Source organism: Manacus candei, unplaced genomic scaffold, assembly GCF_025592945.1.
Source record: "Manacus candei isolate 608988 ecotype Guabito, Panama unplaced genomic scaffold, ASM2559294v1 h1tg000059l, whole genome shotgun sequence".
Taxonomy (NCBI): Eukaryota; Metazoa; Chordata; class Aves; order Passeriformes; family Pipridae; genus Manacus; species Manacus candei.
The window spans coordinates 2,501,504-2,524,497 of NW_026138107.1; the positions used below are offsets into that span (position 1 = coordinate 2,501,504).

Genomic DNA, 22,994 nt, shown 5'->3' on the forward strand with positions numbered 1-22,994 from the left:
ACGTGGCAGTTACACCACACAGATTCTTGCTCACTTCTTCCCTCTCAAGGGGGTGTGGGAGACAATCGCTGGGGGGGGGGGGGAAATAAAAAGTTAGAATTAATGTGTTGAGATAAAGAAGAGATGGTGATAATAATAGTAATAGTAATTTTAATAATAATAATAATAATAATAATAATAATAATAATAATAATAATAATAATAATAATAATAATAATAATAATAATAATAATAATATTATAATTAGATACTAAAAATGAGATTCCCAATGCTATTGCTCACCATGTGTCATCTTCTTACTGATTATTATTTAGAAAATAGAGTTCTTACCCTCAAATTACCAAATCACTACTTTTTCTTGGTGTGCTGGCATATGTGACAGAGGGCTCTGCTTCCGTCTGTGTTAGAATTTTCTTTTTTTTTTTTTTTTTCACAGAAGACACTGCACATATATAGAATACTCTCTTTCCTACACCTTAGGGCCAAAAATGATCACTAGTCTCTGGCATGATGTCCTGCATTAAAAATAAAGCCTTGAAATTTTACATTGCGAGCCCTGAAATGGCAAAATTAAATTGGAGAAGATGAATGAATGCTGTCATACTTCACATTAAAAATGGCTTTTCAAAGGTTCATGCACAAAGGGAAATGCTTAAATTAAGTGTTTCACACACCAAATAGGCTGTTAGATAGGAGACTTCTACTTTGCGCTACTATTATTATTTATTTTATATTGTGGAACTGCCCCCAGTTGTGCCTTTGTAATAAAAGACAGACTCCCTTCCCCTCTCCCTTCCTGACTCTGAGTGATTGCAAACAAAGGCACTTGACCATGCCAAGCTTCACACCCATGGTGAATCTCACACACTGCAAGTGCCTCCTCTGAAAACTGTGACTGCACACAGACCAACGAGGATGATGACACAGATATGTGCCTGTGCCCACACAAGCACAATGGTGGGGTTGGTGGGAAAGTTTAGGTACTAGCTCATGTCTTTCTATGCTATTTTTACGTAGAATTCACAAATTATTTATTTCTCTGATAGTTAAACAGAGGGAATTCCCCGGCTGGCTGAGATCGCAGCCTTCACTGATCTGGGCACTTGAAAGCAAGTACATGGGTCGGGTGTGAGATATCTCTACATGTTTCCCCATTCCAATATCCCACAGGGGCAGGAGATAAACTTTATTTCATACACTGAGGAGCCCTGGCACAATGCAAATACATTTCTTGCCCTCAAACTGCTGTTTAGCAGCACAATAACAGGGAAAATGCATTTCCTCATCTTCTGGGGTCACACTGTTTGCGTGGTGGTCTGTCCTGCATGACTGAACAGGAGCACAAATATGCCTTTTCCTCCTGTGTGCTGATCTCTGACTTTAGTTTACCTACACAGAAGGTTTTTCAAATGCACTTAAAGGGTATTAACTTGTAGTTTCCTTACAGCTCTCCAGTCAGATTGCTGAGCAATTAATTGCATACTTTCTGTTTTCAGAAACTCACATGGAGACTCCAAGGACTAAATCAACCTAAGGTGCAGAAATTTGTTCTACCACAACTAATTATCCAATGAAAACTCTCAGTTCAGCAATATATCTGAAAATAGTGTGTTTGGAAAGTCAGCCTAGCATTTCATTCTATTTATAATATAAAGCTTCACTATAGCCAATGTTGTTAAGAGGTTTTTATGGTATATAGCATGAAGTTTTGGTCTTTAATTACTCCTTTAATCTTTGCTGGGCTTGTTCCCGAGAACGTGTTGCACTCCTGCTTTTTAAAGGATAAACAGCTTTCAGGAATGCATCAGACTGCCGCAGGGGTCAGAGAGTGCATTTATTGAACACCACTCTATTTCAGCCTGAATCTTGACTGATCTGGTTTTGCTTAGTGAAAGTGTAATTAATATAACTAATTAAAAACTGACCACCCAAAAATTTATTTTTTTTATTTTTTTTTTCAGAGTAAGAGAATTTACACACATCCTCGTTTGTTTCATGCAGTTCCTCTTCCACCTGGAAGGGTCAGTTGTTTGTAGACCCTATATGTTAAGTCCCTATATGTTAATAGGACAATTACGTTAAATAATGATAAACATATGTTATCGTAGACATTATGTTACATTCAAAAAAATATAATGATATTTCCCATTTGAGTTGTCAGATGGACGGCTCATAGGACTACAGCATTTTTCTTTCTTTGCTACACTTTCAGACCATATCCAGTGGCCCAGATGGCACTTTGACTCTTGTTACAAACTCTTGGGAAATTCTCAAATATAAGGTATTTTCTCTACTCTCCTGCAGTATGACAGGGAGACAGGGCAGATGTTTGTTTCGCAGTGACAGGATGTGTTCCCAGCCCCTGGAAATTCATGGAAGATCAACCCTACTTTTTTCTGGAAACCCTTAAAAACCAGCTTGACGTGATGGATTATGGGAGAACGACTCCTTGTTGCAATTATAGAGTTCCCTGTAAGAACAGAACTCTTATTTACCATATATCCCCAAATCATTATTAGCAGAAGACAAACATTAAAGGAAAAAAGTATATTTACTACTGTACATTTTTTGGCATTTGTTTCAGAAACAGATACCCCAGGTGACAATCGTTCCTATCTCAAATTCCAGTGTGTGCTGTTTCCCTTATGGAAGAGGATTCTGATCTGGAGACTTTTTAGACTTAACCTTTTCTTGAGATTCAAATTAGATACTCTCCTCTTTCAGGAGGATTTCTCAGGGCTTCAGAAATGCAAATGACCTTTAATCATAACAAATGAGACGTATCTCTTTGCTAAAGAAACAGTTGTTGGAAAGTCCCCTATTGGAAGAAGATAATTTTTTTCTTGCCAGAGAGAGATTCAATCATTAGTGCATAACTCTTGTTTTCTCAAAGTCTCTATTTCATATGCAGTGATGGTTGACCTGTATTGATGTATGCAAGTGAGACTTCATGTGTGTGGTTAGCTCTTAGTTCTTGGATAAGGTTCTTGGACACAACTGTAGCTGGATAAGGATTTGGCAGCTCACTGGAGTGCTCACACCTTGTCCTGTTTTGAGCAATATCTGTCTGTTTTAAAGCTGTTGTGCAGCTCTGGAGAGTTACTGATTGGTCACCAAAGGCAGGTGGACCACATGGGTTCCCAACATTGAGCTGGATCAAGATTTTAAATGGTGCACAGCCACCACACTGATCTTTTGGAACACGGAACACGCTAAACTTCATGTTTAGAGAGAAGAAGAAAGGGAGAGTTATGAAGTGATATGAGGTTCTTACTGAGAAGTGACATATGATTAAAGGAAGGTAGGAAGGACTGAATAGGAAGAACATTAGTGATATCACCCTGTAAGGAGCTGTGGACTGTAGCTGAAAGATTTTGGATTATGACTAAGAAAATAAGAAGAAAGAAAGTATAGTAAATGAATCTGAGGAAATAAAAGCAGAAATGTAAGGTGTGGAAGCATATATCACAAAAAGTATGTTAAGAGTTGATAGATTAATTGATTGGCTTAATAGTAGTGAAGGTAAAAACTGCTAAACCATGAGGATTAGGAGACTACACTTACTAATGCAATGATTCTGTAGTGGTATTCATCTGACTACACAAATTCACAAGAGTTCTGGAAGCATATGTCAAATGATCTGTGCAACTGCACTAAAGAATAAAGCACAGTAAGTTTATCTCATACAGCTGCACAAATTCTGTCTGATCAGCATATTCGAACTGAGCTCATGAATGATTTGTATGTTTGTTCAAATGAGTTTTTAACTCCTGGAGTACCCTTCCCCACAGAGCTATCTGAATTGTGGCTATTGATACTTTGTGTAGCTACTTTTATTCTTAGAAATTCTTTGCAAGCCAGGATTGATTTTTGAAAACTGATTTATTTCTAAACGTTTACTAAGCAACTTTGACCAACAGTTCCTGGACTACAAGGCCTTCATAAATGGCACCTACTCACTACAAAATGTACGTTATCTGTCATGTTTTACTTCAGTCACAGGGTACTGTCCCCGGACTGGTCAGTTTAAATGCAACTAGTGGCTGGATGGCTTAAGTATAAAGACCCATCTTGAATCATGAATGATATATCAATATTCAGAGAAGCTTCGTTTGGGGAACACAGGGGACCTGAAGGCAGATTCAGAACTGACTGTGGTCATTCGGATACCCATGAATAATCCTACGAGACCTCAGAGGAGTATATCCACATACTAATACGTGCCTAGCCTCATTTTGTTATTCCAAGGGCTCTAATCTAACTCGGAGGGAGATAATTTACATGAAAGAGTCATTAGAGAAAGTGCATAAACAGCCTGTGAAAGAGAGATGAATGCACAGATCCACCTCCTTTCCAAAGCAGGCATCCGCCTGGCTGGGTTTGAGAGCTCTACAGACAATTGATGCCTCTTTCAGACTCGAAAAAGATCTTGGATTGTTTTCTCATCAGCTTCACCATTTCTTCAAAAAACCCAAAAGTGATAAATTCAGTGTAGTGTAATCTGGTGTCTGCTGAGATCCCTGTAGGACCCACAAGGTCTATTTTGAATCTCGTAAGGTAAACATGAACTCAGACCTAGGCTTCACATGGAGCCCTGTGCTCCAACAGATGTGACTGCTAGCTTCAGCTATAGAGGATATTCAACATCAACAGCCTTTTCTCCTTTACCTGCCTTGTAAAATATGAAAGGACTCTGGTGTGAGAAAACATTACTGTATTTTAGAACACCTGCAGAAAGAGAAAATTAGATACAGGGAAGAGCGTGGGGGTTTTTTTCCTCAAAAATTCATTGATAGAGTTCAGGCTTATCCAATATTAGCTGGCAGTGCAGACAATATTTTCAGAGTTGAAATTTTGACTCTGTTCCGAGGAAAGGCACAATTCAGTATGATTGAACAGGTTCTATCAAAACAGAGTGATACAGTCAGGGATACAGTCAGCATTCAGCAGACTGCAAATGATGTGTCTGTCTAGATACCTGTGAAAAATGGCATTACACAGAAGCAGATCTTTAAAAATCAGAATCCTACCAGGGGGAGGCAATTGAGATCCATAATATGCAGTCATCTGTTGAGTCATTTCCTCACCAGAGGCAATTGAGGACTAAATGGTAACTTTCTTATCAAATTGTGAAATAAAAAGCCAAAACAAACCCAAAACAAAAACAACAACAAAAAAACCTCCAAACCAACTGAACAAAAGAAAAACCAACAACAACAACCAAAAAAAACCAACACACGACAACACCGTTGGGGCCAAACTTCCCAAGGATTGTGATGATAAGATTATTGCAAGGATATAAAGAAAAAAAAATAAATCTAAACTAATGAGATTAAGCAGGGTGAGATCATCCACTGATGAATTTATCCCGTGACCAAGAACAATGTAATGGGATTAATGATGAGGATTTTTGATCATAATAAGATGGGGGCTGATGCCTGAGAGAAAGTTCAGTGGTTGCAACAACTGCAGCAAGTCCCATGGGTAAAGACAACACAATAAACGTCTTGTAGTGAATACATGACTTTGCTATAGTTTTATGGGAAAGCTTTGAAGAATTTGAGAAATAACTGTAACCTTCCTTTCATTATTTCTTCTTTCTGACTTGTCCATCTAAAGGAAACATAAACCCTACATCCATGGCAAAGCTTTTTATTCAACTAAAGCATCCTTCCAAGTCACCTTATGTGCTACTGGATATAATATGTAGCACATTTAAGACTTTTGTTTCTTTGCCCACAGGGATGCTCTTTCCCCATAGGTGTTTCACATCAGCACATCGTGGGCGTTTTCCTCTCACTGTGAGAACTTGGTTTGGAAACTGTGAGGCTGAGGACTTATGAGGGCTTTGGACAGACTCCTTTACCCTAGCTTGGTGAGACTGACACAAACTTCATCACCTGGGGACATTTCCAGGACAAATTCCTTGGGGAACACCTAGAGGCTGTGTGTCACAGAGAAGTCCATCATGATCAGGGCTGTTCTGGTCTCAGGGTGCAGTTCATCTCGCTTAGACATGAGCTGCTCACCCTGGGTCCTCTCTGTGGCCAGTGAAGAGAAATGGGGTGTGCTGTGGAAGTTCATTTCACAAACATCAGTAGTTTGATTTAGGATGATGTCAATCGTCTTTGAAAACATCCGTCCTTCTGACCCCAATTTGAAAACAGAGAGACTACTTCAAGAAACCAAGTGTATTTATTCAGGTGATAATAAATAATACTGTTCTGTATCATGACTAGCCTCTTTTTCCCCCGTATACTAGGTAGACTTGATCAGTATGATTGGTATTGTTAGTGACTAACTGTAAGGGTTTTACTGAAAACAAACAAACTCTTAGGTTTCTGATTGCAAAGTCTGTTCTGGGACCCTATAAGAAATGAGACAACCCTATAAAAGCTCTTTATATGAAAAAAAGAAAGACAATACTTTGCATCAGAAAAAGAAAAATTGAGAAAAAAAATATTGACATAACTCTAACTTAGCCTTAAAAATATTGGACAGCCAAACTCAGTGATCCTGTAATATAATTCTCCTGCTTTATACATGGGGAAACACAGACATCAAAAGATGACATGGTGAGTACTGTGAAATTACTGGTAATAATTACTAGAAAGATTTTCTACAGGGACTCAGTTAGAAGATCATCAGCATATAAAATATAACTATGTGCTCTCCAAAAGCAGGATGATAAACTCCTAAAATGTTCAGTTTTAGTGGAATTCATTCAACAAAAAGGCACAGTAACAAGTAGCAGAGAGTGCATATACCTACATAGACAGCAAAAGAAAAAAAAGTCTTGGCAAGTGTGTGCTTTGAAGTTTCCCACATAACTACATTTTCTTAAAGAGAGGCCGTGCAGACTCTATTAACCCAAATGGCTTGTCTGAAACAGCTCACGTACAGAGAGCTCTCAGGGAATGTTTTTGACTGTTTTCAAAGTTATGTTTATCTTTATGTTCCTTACATGTACTTAAAAGTCCACACTTTTTTTATTGGCTTTTCTTGATTTAGACCAAATCCAGTTCTTCAAATAATTAACAATTTTACAACTCAGAAATCCTGTATGCGTGCTTGTTTGCAGTGGAATTTCAGCCTAATCATATCTAAAATAATCTTAATAATAATCCTGAAGTATTTGCCAACTCTATCATCCATTAACTTTTTATGGTATGCAAACACTTCATGTTTTACTGACATGTTCAGAAAACTTGTACTGAGGGACTAACTACGTATGGGACCAAGGGAGTTATCCTTAATTTGTAATTTCCTGTTATTGTAAATTATACCTGCTCTGCATCTTTATGGCCTCCTTCCATCTTGAAATGTTACTACATTACTTTTCTGTTAACTTATGCACCTTGAATGTTGTAAAAACCACCTTAAAAGTCAATAAAAATGCAATAACACTGTGTCAGTCAACAACCCTATGGAGCAAAGGATTGGAAAGCTACGGATAAAACACAACTGCACCGTGTTGAGATTGATTAATGATATGAATCAGAAAGTTAAAAGTTTGACTGGGTTTTTTTTGTTTGTTTCCCCCCCCCTCCAGTTTTAGGTATTACCAGTAGCTTATTTTATAGAGCAGTTACTTTGATGCTATCTGGAGTCCTGTAAAGAGGCTACCAGTGCAAGCAGTGATACTACCTTGAGTTGCTTTCAATATGGATTCAATCATGGATTACCCATGATCATCTTAAATGCACAACCATCCAGCAAATGTTGCCACAATCTAAATCTAAGTCCTTCTATTTGTGTGAATACATAGGTAAGAATACTTCTTTTTTTTTTTAAATTTTGGTCAAGAACACCCAGGTCGTTATTCCACACCTGACAGAGCCCTGCAGGAAAGCCCCAGGGAAGAGTGTGACAACAGGAGAAGCCTAAATCCATCCCTCCCTGATACTTCTTTTTGATTTAGCTCAGGAACCTGCTGACCCAGAGCTGCACAACTTTGCCTTTAACTGTCTTTGCTGTTTTTTTCTCCTCTGTGTTTGCTTAATAACTTTATGGACCCGGTCTAGATTACAAGTGACATCTCAAGCAAATAACTTGTGGAAAACGGCGCTGATTTCAGCCTCTGTTGTAGTTTCACGTTTGAAGATAGAATTTTTGTAGAGAAGGTAAAATCTTGAAAATAAAATTCCTCACAGGGACATCAGAATGGACTAAAAATTGAGTGGAGAAGAAGCCATCATCTCAGTGATGAGGGCTTCTAAGAACAGAGATTGAGTAATTCAACGCCAGTCTGGGTATTATTTTTTCTTTTCTGTTTAATTTTGGTATATGCCTGGGATTAAACAGTTTCTTCAAGAATCCAGACATCCTTTTTGGTAAGTAACGTAACTTGATTCCAAGCTCATTTTACACACAGCAGATAAATAAGCAATCATAAAGTATGTCATCATAAATAAAAGCCTTATTAAGCTCGGGCTATGAAAACCAATCAGTAGAGGACAATCATCCCCAGTGAAAGCAGCAGCTAATGCTCTGTGGTTCCTGGTGGATATTCTGTCATTGTATTTTAAAACCACAAGGAATTCCCTGTGTCATCAGCAGTGACCACTTTATTGCTGGTGAATTAGGAAATGAGTAGGGCTAAAGGTGCATTTGAATTCCATGGACTTATTCATTTAGCCCATCTCCCAATGCAGGAGACCATGTGGCTTTCTCTAGGGTTTGGACAGATTCAGAGAAAGAAAATCAGGCCCTTCCTTGAGTTTCAACATATACATGATACCAGAGAATGATAAGTTTTGTTCTTCCAGCTATAACAAGGCAATTAGAAGTTAATAAACAGTGAAAAAAAAGAAAATAAAGATTGAACTGATCAGCTGCCACATATTTATGTCTATTCCTCTGGTTGTTTTAGTCAAAAATTCAAACCCCAAGCAAAATTTCTGCAATTTTTCCAGAAGCATTACGCTTCCTAACATTTCCTAGATTGAATATATCTCTTTTCTAAAGAGTAACATTTTCTATTTCAAAGCAGTTCCATTCATTTTTCATGAGACAAGCTTTTTGAACATGAATGGTTCCAACTTGAAATGAATAATTTTGTCTATATTTAAAGAAGCTATTTCATTCAGCTTGGAAAACCGTATAACACCTCACCCCCAGCATTTTTAATATAATGAAATATTTTTAATGAATAAGAAGTTTTAGCAAACTGAAAAATATATATGATAATTGTGCATTTCCACTATTTATCATGTGATGAATACCATGCTAACTACTATTAGATTATCAAATCAGACTCATTCAATCAAAAAATGATCAAACTTCATTTAAACAATGCAATTTCTTTTGAAAGTATTAGAGGGGAGAAGAACAACAGATTCAAATCATTCATTTTTCTCTTGCTTAATGCATTATTGATTTGTGCTTTCCTTTTAAATGATAGTGCTCTGATGTGATAAACATTGATTTGAATCCTTATACAAATATTATATATCATCACCTTGTTATGGCAACAGAATAATACATACTAAAATAGACCTGAAGGGTTGGCATATTGTGAAACAAAACCACTATGAAGTGCCACAACTGTGTGCACATATGTGTGAGGGTGCATAACAATGGAAATAACAAATGGAAATGAAAGAAATAAATAATAAATAAATAAATTAAATCCAGGGGTATGGTAATGATGCAGAACTATAGAAAGTTTATATTTCGGTTAACACTGAACAGACAACCTTGGAAATGAAAAACAATTACTTTCTGCTACTAGTGATTCTTTTAGCTTGACATTTCTTGCAACCACAAATGCAAAGCTGCCACAGGTTTAGAGGGAGAGCTCGCTCACACCCTGCTTGTGTTCAGCAGCTTTAGCTGCGTGCACAGCTATTCACACCGAGGGGAACTACACAGTCAAAAGACAAAAGAAAAGTGCTGAGAGCAGTAAACACACAGATAATCCTGTCCACCAAACAATTTTGCATTTCCTTTATGCACCATTTATTTCGGACAAAAAAGCTGCTGAGAGATTTACGTCAAAGTGATTTCCACAGCTCAGCCGCTCAAGTCTGGGGAGATGATGGAAGCGCTGAGCTACACTTTCCCTGGGACCGCCACCCCCCTGTCCTGCCATGCCCAGAGCTGAGAGATCTCACGTGCTCTTCCTCAGACAAGTTAATTTCCAGCATCAGCTGGGTGGTTTTCTGGCAGCCTGGATGAGGGGACAGATCCTGTGGTTACTGAGAGACAAAGGGCGAAACTTCTTTCTGTTTTCCCTTATACAGCAGTGGGACCCCAGCACTGGTTTTCCTTCCTTTGGGATGTCACTCCCAAGGTGGCCAGTCTGAGAAGACATTTCATCATCCTTCTCCTGAGCTCTCTGCAAAGAAAGGAGCACCTCTCTCACATCCATGGTGTAGATAGCTGTGCTCAGGGCACACACAGGGCCAAAATATTCAGATTTTTCATAACACAATCCAAAACATCTGTATCCTGCTGGAAAACACTCATGCTTGTCATGCAAAAGCCCTCAAATGAGTATGGCTGCACTGGGACAAGAAGTGTTCATGCTATCCTACACTTTCACAGCGGATTATTCTTGCAACTAATGATCTATAACTACAACCCACCAGGGCTGCATTGAGATTTTGCCTGTAAGGCTACAAGGGATGAGGACTATATATCACTATTCAGGGACAAACCAGATCCAAACATGCAATCTCTTTTCAGCAGATTGCAAAGTGGGACCAGGGAGACATGGAAGCTGGGCTCCTTCTCCCTCTAGCATCACAAGTATCACACCCAATGCAGCTGAGTGGGTACTGTCATTTATCCTGCTGTGCCCCAACGATCCCATAGGGTAGGAAACAGTCTGGCTTTCATGTAACCATCACCTCACGGGCAACATTATCTTGTTATAAAACCCTGGCTCGGTGAGGTACATGCAAGTAGAAGCTATGATAAGGTAAATCAGGCTAGATTAGGTGTGCAAATAAAGATATTCAAATAAATTTGTAAGATATATATATAACTTTTTTTTCCCCCCCATACACGTGTTTCTGTGCATGGCACCACTCTTTAAAAAAAGTACCGCTCAAGACTCAATCGACTCAATTGAATAAGATGCCCCTGAAATTTTTGCATGAGACTGTTTCCCAGGAGTAGGTGGTTAATTCAGAGTTGAAAGCTTAGCCGCTTCTAGTCTCCCCAGAATCAGCCATCATATTTCTGTCACTCATTAAAAATTATTTCTCCATGCCCAGGAAATAGTTCTAATTTAGAGAATGAAACATTTTTTTTTTTTTGTGGTTATAGGTAAAAAAAAAAAAAGAAACACCAACCCAAATAGTCCATTTAAAACCTATTAGCAAACATAAGAAGGCTAAAGAGGTCATAATTAATGTAATTTTTTTTTCCCCCCTTTCCACAAATTTAACAGTGTTTTGGAACACGATCCATAACACACACAGCTCTGATTGTAAGGAGGCAGATCAACATCCTGCCCCAATGGTCTTACATATGGAATGGGAAAATGAAACCTGAACCTTCAGTTTACAAGTAGCTGGGGAAAAAAATAACTAGATCACAGGCTTGAAAACTTGCAGTTATTATGGCATTTGCATTATGACAAATTTAAAGCTGGTATTCCAGGTTACGGACAGGGCTATAAACTGGTATTCTACACTGTGCATTGCAAGCTCATTTAAAATGTACTCTTCCACGACATGATGAGAACACAAATTATAATTAGGAAAGTAACCCAAGCAGAAAATTAGTCTGGAAGACAAAGTCTGAATGTGCTCCTGCAGACAAAGCCATCCTGTGTCCTAACTTTACTGTCTCAGTACAGGGAAAGATTAATGCAGAAGATAAGGACAGATATGGCTTTCCAAGAGAGAGGGGGGGGGAAAAGGCTTTGCAAGTATGATCTGTGGTGTTTCAGTTGTGCAAACACACACAAAGAGAAGGCCCAGCAGATCCCATCTTTGCAGAGTTACTCATAGCAAAGGCTATTACAGTTGCAAAGTGTAGGTCTATACCTGGGTTTTTGTTCCCACAATCCTATTCATAGGCAAAAATCCACATTTATCAGCACAGATAAGGTCTGCTGACCCCATCCTGAACCCAAAGCCTACTTGCACAAGTAAATGTACCTAACATTTGTAACCAACAAAGGGTTAGCTGTAAAGGTAGTGATACGAGAAAAAAAAAAAAAAAGGTTCAAAATTTCATTCTGAAACAAAAGGACTAAAAAGAAGAAAAGGTGAAAAAGTAAAAATTCTTGCTACTGCAAACTGATAGAGCAAATAAATGATTTTGAAAAACTTATAAGCAAGACACATGTCTGAAAACATTTGCATTTGAGGTTTTCTTTTCTGGAAAAGTTTTGTGAGGTTTAAATTCGAATGGTTCTGTGTAAATCAGTTGCTATGTCTATACTTTATCTAGACAGACTGGAAGAAATGCAGTGTTTGGAAAATTACACCTACCTTTCGTGTGTCTCTCCTTGTGGAAAGGGGACCTGTATATTAGACAGTGATTACATTGCACTCGAAGGAAAGGATCACGATTTTCCATTAAAACCTATTTGCATAATTTTCTATTTAATCTTTCCACTTTCTATTAGAGTGACTTTTCTTGAGGTAACTGTTGCTATTCAATTTTCAGGGTGCCTATGACTTCCCTGTACCTTATGGGATTTAGTAGATTTATCCTTGTTTAGAAAATTATCAAAAATTAAAAAAAAAACCCAAAAAAACCAAAACCAAAACAAACAAAAAAATTCGATGAGGTAAGGAGATAAAGCAACAGTTGTCATGAAAAAAGAATTGTGCTCTGCTATAAGGGACTAGATTTTGGCAAAAAATGCAATGTTTGTGAGTGTGAAGCTATAAGTGCCTACACGTAGGATTTTAAAAAGTGAGAATTAAAAAGTGAGAAACCTTATTTTCTCCAAGGGTGGCCTGCTCCTTTCCCAACAGTACAGGCAGCAAAGACTTCAGCAAAACAGGTATTTTTTGGTAAGGTGTATAAAAATGTTAAGAACACCCTGTGCTGTACACTAAGTCAGGTTCTTCTCGGTGACCATCCATCATCATCTGGGGAATTCATCACAATTTCTGCAGGTGTTACCCAAAATATTTGCCCTTTGATCTCAAGTGTAGCTGCACAGTTTGGTGTTTGCAGTTGTCCTGATCCCTTTCTGTTCCCTGTCTCACCTGCCTCTGGCCAAACCAAGGTGCGACTTGAAAGACACTCTCTGAGCTTCATTTTTACTCTGTGTACCTTTAACATCCATTTTTAGCTCCTTTTTGGATGAACTAAGCAAAACAAGAGGAACAGGCTGTAAGTGAGAGTTGCTAGGGAAGAGTTGCCCTCCTGTTTTTTGCAGGGCAGAAGTTACCTGGCACTTAGGGAAACACATAAACACACCGAGACACATCCAACCCGACACAGGCTTAGATCCTAATCCACCAACCTGTACTCTGCAAAACCCCAAATTATCCACAGCAGCTCTTGCTGATCACTGGGCCTCCATCACATTTTTCTAATCAGCAAATTTTATTTCATCTCCTACTCACCAGCAACTCAGAACATCTCACTTCAGTGGTGGATTGATATGCAGACTCAGTCTCTTGTTGGTGACAGAGATAAGAAATTCAAACCAGAAAAAGCTCCAGGAAGAGTTGCATGGACCTGAATGAAAGAACAGATTGTCTGTGGTTAGTTTTTTTCTCATTTTAAGGCTGGGGTGAATTTAGTTTACTCATTTCATATTGTTTCACATGCAAATTTAAAACCTTTTTCTCTGCCTCCCATATATCCAAGAGCTTGGGAAGAGGGAATTATGATTTCACACACAACTCATGGTCTGAGACAAGGTGTGTCTGAGTTTAGTGTATATTTAAGTCCAGTCCTGGTTAGAACGTTTCCCAGGAGGAATGTTTAATACAAGCTTCAATAACATGTTTCTGTTCATTTGGAGGTGACCTAAAACTATGTCTGGTGTGAACACATGTTTATTAGTTGTTGTTCAGGGCACAAATATTTCTTGAATTGGGTTTTAGAAGAAGCCAGTAATTTCTAAAGCCAGAATTTTTCAAATCCAAAAGCAAAAATCAAAGTAATATCTTATATTCGAAAAGCACATAAATTCCTCTGTGGCCAAAGCTCCTTCTCTAAACTTTATCACTGGGATATGTGTTGTGAATTTTCAGTGCCTATTTTTAAACTCCTAGGCATAGCATTTTTTTAAAAAAATTCAAAATATCAAAAACATTTATAAAAGGAGAGCACCTTCTGTAAAGAAAAAAATTGAGAAAGAAATACAAATTCATTTTTATTGCTTGTCAGAGCCTTCATGTAGGTTTTAGTTTTGAAGAAAAGGAAAAAAAATACGCAATCATCAAAACCAAAAACCAGCAGAAGGTCTGGGCAAGTTTTATGGTTGATTACTTTTTCCTGATTTTTCATTCCTCCCCTATATATTTTCAGATAAATTACTTTTGGAAAGTAACTATATATTATAAGCTAATTCAGCTTCAAAACTCTGGTTTGGTGACATTTGCAGAATATTTAACACTTTCCAAAACTGTGACAAAATTTATATTCATGGATATAGTTTTAGGAACCTAATTTCAAGTTTAAAAATACTGACTCATAGGCTTCTCGAGATGTGTGAGAAATGTCCTTTAGAACATACATAAGATGACAAGAATAAAGGTGTTGGGCTAAAAAACTAGTTGGTGAAATAAAAACCCACCAGGAAAGATATTAATCTACTCATGTCAAACTGCACTGAGCTTCCTGCAACCTCCTTCTCTTTTTCTTGGGATGTGCAAAGACTTACTGAGCTGGAACACAGAAAGTCCAGTTCTGAAAGCCCTCAGTAAGTCCAGTGTGACGATGCACATGCTAAGATGCAGCCAACAGGAAGGAAACTTGGTTATTAACACTTTTGTATTGAACTAGGCAATATCACTTCATAAAAGTTCTATTCTTGGAGCTCCCTGAGTCCAAGAAGCAGGATATGCTTTCCCCATGAAGAGGATTTTCCATGTTGGCAGCTTTCAGAGAACCTGGTGCTTGTCATTACAGACCTGGAATCAGGTGATCACACAATATCTGGTTTTATTATGAATCAAAAAACTGACATAAAACTCAAACAAATATACTGTAAGTACTGATTAGAATGGTTAAAAGTAAAAGAAACCACCAAAAAAACCCACCAAAACCTCAGAGCTGTGCTAGCAGAGGGCAAGGCAGACCCAAACCCACTCTTTGCCAAAAAGAAAAGTTGCTCTTCATATGAACTTCTCTGAAAGATTTTAGAAATTACTGGGTTACTCAGTAGTTTCCTGAAAGCTTGAAAAATCACACTAGAAAAAAATTTTTGGCGAATTTTCCATCACTTGGTTGGATTGAAGAAATTAGAAACCTTCTGCTTTCCTGGGGCTTTTCAGCACCTCCTCCTTTCCACCCTCCTACAGCTTGAAAACGATATGATATAACAAGACCAGCCAGAAGAAAGAATATGCAGAAACACTTCTTGAAGCCTCAGGCATTCAGACTCCAGAAGACAGGGATGAAAGCTCCAGACACGTGTGCAGCCACGCTGCTAGAAGGTGTAGCTCCAAGATTATGTGTAAAGCCCAGTTGAAAAAATCATCCTTTCAATTTGAAACTCACAAGCTGCTCCCCTCTACCTCCTCCCCTGCTGCTTAACTCCTCCAGTTTTAATTATCATGCACCTCCATTGCAATACAAGACCTTGTTCGGGTAGTATGCATGAGTATTTTGAAGGAGCCCTCCTGACAAATGAGAACTGTGATTGCTCTTTCCATGTTAAGTCTCCTTTAAAAAAAATATGTGGACATATAGAGAGGTCATTACAAACTTCTTAAGGGAAATCTGTACCTCCATTAATGGTCTTCAGCAGCTTGAAGAGGATTAAGTATAAAAAAAGTTCAGATTCATTTCTGTTCTTTCCTATCCAGCCTCTAAGTACAGTTCCTCTAGTGCTTTGTCCATCAGTACCATTCAGTAGTCCCCCAGGCTCACCAATGGCACAAATCCTAAATTTGGATATATGTGTTTCCTTTTAATTGTTTTGCCCTTAATAACTTGTTATACCCCCAATAATTTTATTTAATTTTCAGTAACCCTGAACTGGTCAGGCAGCTGGATCATATCATCATTGTAGGTCCCTCGCAACTGAAGTATCCTGTCCTATCCTATCCTATCCTATCCTATCCTATCCTATCCTATCCTATCCTATCCCATCCTAATTACTAACCCCAGACTCAGACTGGGACCTTATAAAGAGCTCCCCCTCAGTGATGTGTGAGAAACCTCTTCTTCTGGAGCTCCTTGTCTTGGAGGACAGCTCTGGGAATTCAGCTTTAAGAACTGGGCTTTATGAGCGTAGGAGCAAGGTACCCCAGCCTGATCTGAGAGGTTTTCTTGACATCCATCTGATATTGTCCCTTATCTCCATCTCCTGTACCGACATACAGATCTTGCTACATCATTTTGGACCCTGACCACTAGCAGTAAACTTCGATTTACCGATCGCCTTATCTCTGCCACATCCTTATTAACCCAATGCACCCTACAAGTTTTAAACCTCTCCTAGTCCCACAAGGGTTCCTCAGGACAGTATGTGCTAATACAATGTCCAGGTGTGGCTGAAAAGTCCCAGACATGCAGGAAAAGATTATTCTCTGGTCTGTGACACAAGCTGCGTTGTTTATAGGAAAATTCATTTTGCTTTGCTGCACAGCAACTTCTGATTGCTCAAAGCTAAGCCATTTTTTTTCCCAAAGCAAAGGATGGGAAGCATGTCTGTAAATTGTTTTACTCTGCTTGTTTGCTGGTCACCATCATGAATCAGATGCTTTTAACTGAAAAAACAAAGCGTTGCCACTGTGACTGTTACAGCAGAGAAGGGAGGTAGGGTAATCTATAGCACAATTCATGACTGGATTATCACAGATCAATGCAAACTGAATGACTAAATGCTGTCTTTTAGTCATTTTTGCTTCCTGTTGTTTTTTTGTTTGTTTGTTTGTTTGGGGATTTTTTATTTGGTTCTGTTTTGGTTATTTATTTATTTATTTATTTATTTCATGCTACCTTGGAGTTTAGGTGCAAGAGGCAAATGAATAGAAAATCCTTACTGAAATGTAAAATGGAAGAGTGAAGAGTGCAAAGAAAGGAAGAAATATTTCTCGTGCTGGTTTGTATAACTGGTTTCCAACATGTTGCAAATCTGCTGGTGCCCCTTTAAGAATACTCATAACTTAATTTATAAAAGCTAACAGCATTAAAAATACAGTAATTAACATGTTCATAATGTAAATGCTAATAATTTAACATGTCAAGCATCCTCATCCCCTACTGAATCAATATAAATTTTTAAAACTGACTCTTTAAGACCTTTAAAATCAGCTCTCAAAGCATGCACTAAACAACCACACTGTTGGCATACAGGAGCACCAAGTTACAAATTCATGTGTTAGACTGTCTGACACACTCGTTCTCTTTGATGCAAAAGAACAAAAGCCAAAAAAACCTCCCCTCAAAATCTTATATTTGGAACTGCATAATCTGCATGAATAAATGAAATGTTTGGGTCTTTTTTCTCAAAGATTTTCTAATTTTTTAAGACACAAACCTTACTGAGAGGTTACAGAATAAGTTTTTCCACAACAAAGTTATGTGACAATCCAAAATGTTCCTGAAGCAACAAGTACATAAAGATAATAAAAAATTAGTCTAATAAACTAAAAGTCAAACTTCCTGGGTTTAGACCAGTTTCTGTCAAGATTGTTTCAGGTAATGAAGAAAACATTTAGAAATTGATTTTAAATATTATAAAGACTAGCTCTTAAAATAAAGGTTATTCTCATGTTTACTGCAGAAAAGGCAAGAAAAAGGTTTGGTTTGTAGTTTGTTTTTTTTTTTTTCCAAACATCTGCAAAATAGAGATGGAATTATTAGGTGGATGTATCTTACCTCGCTACCTCGCTCACGACGCTTCAAGAAAGACTCATGAGGCATTTTTGGGTTTATATATGGAGAGACAGCCAAATGCCTGGAGCAGATGGCTGTTTCCTGGTCAACCCATTGAAAGGAGATGGCAGATATGACCTTTTTTATTTTTTAATTTGTTACAGATACAAAATAAGTTTTGCAATTGAGTACAAAGCCCATCACATCATCTGTGGGTCTCAAATACTTATCCTATAAAATTGCACAATGCCAGTGTTAACATCTTGTTCTACTTGAACAGTCAGATAATGGACTGGATGTCAGTAGGCCAGAGGTTGTTCTTGCTTTGGGAAAATCTTCTGTGCCCATGAAGTTGAGCCAGAGGTGTTTTTCACTACAACCATTCCAGAGTTTCAGTGGGAAGAAAGAGTTCAGCTTCCCCCACACTCCGTATATTAATTACATCTGCTGGGAATTTAGCCTTTCTTTTCTATATCTTAATCCTCCTGGTCTCAGGTATAAGTTGAAGTTCTACCTGGGCAATACTAAAGCCCTTCTTTGCTGTGAGAAAGGAGGAAACTAATTTCGGAGAGGTTAAAATTTTACAAAGTGTACGTACTCAGAAATAATTTATGAGGGGTTATATGTCTGATAGGAGATAAGAGCTCATGTACCTTGCTTTCCTAGCATGAAAAAAGGTCTTAACCTCCTACCACCCCCCTCTAAAAAAAAAAACCAAAAAACAAAAAACCCCCAAAAAACCAACAAAAAAACCCCAAACCAAAACCGAAACAAGCAACCAACTAGGGAAAAGTTCAGTACATTTCCTCAGATGCTTCAAGATTAGCACAAATTACAGTCCAGTGGCAAATAGAAGATGGAGGATTCCAGATTTGGGGTAAAATAAGTCAGCTGCAGTTAGGGAAGCTTTTCACGCCTGTCAAAAGAAGTTACTTAATATTGAGGGATGTGTCTTGCTGCCAGTCCCTTGTGTATGGTAAAAATGTTTCACAACAGGATGCAAAACAAGTATGAGAGATGTGGGCATGGTCTAGTGATTTCTAACTCATCCAATGAAAAATACTGCTTAAAACCACACCTCATAATCTCTTAAACCATTCCAGCTACATTTAAATTATTTCTGAGAACTCAGAAGTATCATTATGGCAAGACCTTCTCTGAACTCCTATTTCAGTTTCCCAAACAGTTTGCTAAGGCTACACAGTAACTGGCTAGATTTGGTCACTTGATCCTCTAATATCTGCCTCTGGAGATAAACACATGACAGACTTCAAAGTTCTGTAAGAGACGGGAAAGCTGAAACAAAAATCTTTCTGTCTTTCTCTAACTTATCTTCTCATGATCTGAATGCGAGATAACTTTTCCTTCCTTTTATTTTCTTTCTTTTTTCTTCTTGCCATTTTTTTTTTTTTTTTTAAATCTTGTACACCTTCAACTAAGCTTCCAGAATTCAGAGATACAGAGTCCAAAGCTTCACATGAATGCAAACAGAATTGCAGGAATGCAAAATATAAATGCAACAGAATTGTGATGCCATTAACTTTTGCAGGATGTTATTTCTATTGTTCTTTCACAACACAATGCACATAAAGAGCAAGTGTTAGGGTGCAAGTGTACTAAAGTAGACAGGGAAAGGACACAAAAGAAAGAAATCAAGCACCAGGAGGAAGGCTTGGGGATAAAAGTGAACCCCCTTATTCTTGAGCGGGGCTGAGAAATATCACACAACCAGATTTTTACTTTTCTTGCTGATGGGATTGGACAACTGTCCAGAAGAGATAAGGTGAGGCTGAAACCATGAAAAATGTGAAGGGAAAAGAGAGACAAAGCAGGGAGATGTTATAGGTGAAGGGGATGCACTTTGGAAATGATGGCTGAATTGGTCACTGTAAATACATCCAAATAGCATGATTCTTAAACCATTCCTGGACTGCAATTATGTAATAGAAATAACAGTCCTGAGGGAGAGGGAGAGTGCAGAAATCCCCCAGTGCAGGCAAACACAGATGTTGGCAACAAGAATCTTCTATTACATTAGAAATCCTCCAAAAGAAAGGAGACCCTTGGGCCTTCCAGTGTAACACTAATCAGTGGTTAGGTGGGATATGTGAGACTAAATAAGAAAGGGTGGTTCAGTGGATTAATTTGCTCTTTTTAAGCCTACTGATATTGTGAGTTGTTGTCCAGTACTGACCCTCCCAGGAGTTTATATCACACTAATGTTGTCTTGCATTTGATGAAATGCTATAATTTAATTTTACACAGATGTAAATGGGCACAGCAGTATCAGAACATTGTAAAAGGATTATCATCTGGAAAATCTTATGCTAATGACAGGAGAAGTAGACAGGGTATAGAACAAGTTCTACTTGTTCTACAATAGAGTTGTGATGAGATTACTTCATCATGCATAAATCCAATCTGAGTCTCTTTAGCACAGGGAATTTTTCTTCAGGGAAACAAGCACTGAGCAACAGAACATATTGTTCATTTAATGTCCATAACTTTCCCCCCCAAGATTTGGTTTCTAAAATTACATCTTTCTAGTCTATAATGATGGTAATTTGTTCATTACCACATGGAAGGAAATTGGTCATGAAGCACAACCCTTAAATATGCATGGCTATAATTTAAACAAATACAGTATCAAGGAAAGATATTAATACACATAACAGCTTGGTAACGTCCAAGTTTTGATTTTGTTACTCTTTTTTCCGTACAAAGAGGAACTAGAAAAAAGCTTAGAGTTTTCCTTATGATTTGCTGTCAGCTTTGAGCATCTACTGACTTAGCAGAGCTATGGCCAATAGTTAGTTATATCTCCAGGAGGGGTACAGTGAGTGATATTTCTATTAGGGATGCAGACATAGCAAACTATACCACATCTGCAGTGACAAACTATCTGCTGAGAAGGAAAATCATGTGGTTGTCATGCATATCTGCTCCTATAATTACACATGTACACGTAGACACTCTTAAAAGGAAGGGCTTCTCTAAGAGAATTCTTACAGCAGGGTTACACTTGCAAACCTCTGTCCATTTTAGGGTATGAAGATAAATCTTAAAACTTTAGCTAACAGAATGGTATGGTGTTTTTAGAGATGGGAAATTAAAAAGAGGGACAGGGAAAGGAAGTGAAGTCAAACAAAAACTTGTTTAGAAGACTAGAGAAAAGAAAAGGCTGATGTCCTTCAAAGCTGGCCATAGATCTGAAGTAGACTAGCACAGAGAGGGAACCCAGAGATTTGCAAATTTGACTTTTAGTCAGCTTGTTTCTGACCATGGCAGAACTTTTGACATCACTACCTTGGAATTTATTGTCAGCCAAAGAGGATCTGTCACCTCTTAGTATCAACATGACTTTATTCCCTTTTTCTCTTCAAGACCCTGTGCACAAAATTTAACTTACCTCAGGTATGATAGGCTTCATCGGGCAAACATACAGAAAATTTAAATCCAAGATGTAAAACTCTTTTGATTCTTCTGTTACAGTGAGCATAAGAATCAAACTGTCATCTCACCTGCAAGTTTTATAATCAAAATAGTTATTCACAGTACGTTGAACAAGTGCTTGGTCATTAATATTGGGACAGAGGGACAGAAGGAAGAATATATTCCAGCAGAGTTATGTATCTCATGGTTCTACCTTTCCTGGAAAAACTCTCATCGACCGTCATCATCACCACGAGCTGTGATGATCACTCTTCCAGAATGTGACATGGAAAGCAGACTCATTCCTACATTTGATGCTGTTTGGACTATGGAAAAAGATATGAACAAGATCTTACTATCATCCCTCCTGACTGATCTAAGGGAAGATGCTTATGCCATTTCTGAAAAATGCTGCTTTTAGAGAGGTTGGGACTGAATGAGTGTCAGGGCAGTCACTGCACTTACACGTTGGGAAAAAGGAGACATGGAGAAATGTCTGCTGTAGTTGAAAGATAGGGAACCACTCCTGTTTGAACCTAGGCATGGCTGGGATTCCTTAGGTCCCGTCCCAGTCATCAATGATTTTAGTACTTGTTTGTGTGAAAATAAAACTAAAATCCCTCCTGAGCTCTTTAACACTTTCCAGCTTATCATAGCAAGTCCGGGTATCCACATTTCCATCAGCAAGAGTTCAGTCCTCAATTCTTGCAGGCAGACCAGCCTGTAAACCCACTCTGGCTCCTCTCTGGTCCAGTCTAACGAGGAGTCAAGGGTGCCAAGCCACAAAAAGTTGCAAGATGAGCTGTAGAAAGTGGAAGAGTATGGGGACTGTCTTCAGTACAGATTTACAATCCCTTAGGACTTGTGCACATGTGCTCTGGATACTCTGAACTACTGGACTGTCATGACCTTGATCTTGCCCACATCCACCACAGTCAGGTCTATAGCTGCAGATGTAAGAGGGAGTAAGGGAAGCCAAAGAAGAGGAGTTACCCTGATTGAGATCAGAGACCTGGTCCTGGGATGTTCATACATTGCAGACAGTTGATGGCAGAGAAAAGAAACAACACATATATCTGTTTGAGTCCATCACTACGTGAAAGATGTTGAGGTGCTGGTGAAGGGTCTGGAAGGGGAGACTTTCTTGCTCTCTACAACTCCCTGATAAAAGATTGTAACCAGGTGGAGGTTAGTTTCTTCTCCCAGGTAACAAGTGGCAGGACCAATGGAAATGAACTCAGGTTATGCCAGGGGAAGTTTAGATTGGATATTCGTAAAACTTTCTTCACCAAGAGGATTGTCAAGCCCTGGCACAGGCTTCCCAGGGCAGTAGCGGAGGCACCATCCCTGGAAGTGTTCAAAAGCCATGTAGATGTGGTCCTTGGGGCCATGGTTAGTGGTGAACACAGTAGTGCTGGGTTATTGGTTGGTCGCGATGATCTTAGAGGGCTTTTCCAACCCTGACGATTCTATGATTATTTCATGGCCATTTTTCTTGGCCAACTGTGGTGGTAGTGAGAGACTTTTTGGACAAGGTTGCAGGAAGCATAGGAAATCACAGGTTTTTCAATTTTATAGAACATCAGCAG

At 38.4% G+C, this 22,994-nt stretch overlaps 1 protein-coding gene across 1 annotated transcript in view; it reads right to left on the reverse strand.

The window, feature by feature from the left end:
- LOC127478287 (urea transporter 2-like) overlaps nucleotides 1-18,076 on the reverse strand; it is a 301,778-nt gene extending 283,702 nt beyond the window's left edge. The window contains exons 1-2 of the mRNA XM_051803727.1: nucleotides 17,977-18,076; nucleotides 13,542-13,656 (exon numbers count right to left, since the gene is read on the reverse strand). The gene's annotated coding sequence lies outside the window, so the exon portion shown is untranslated. The remainder of the gene's footprint in view (nucleotides 1-13,541; nucleotides 13,657-17,976) is intronic.
- Nucleotides 18,077-22,994: the final 4,918 nt, after the last annotated feature.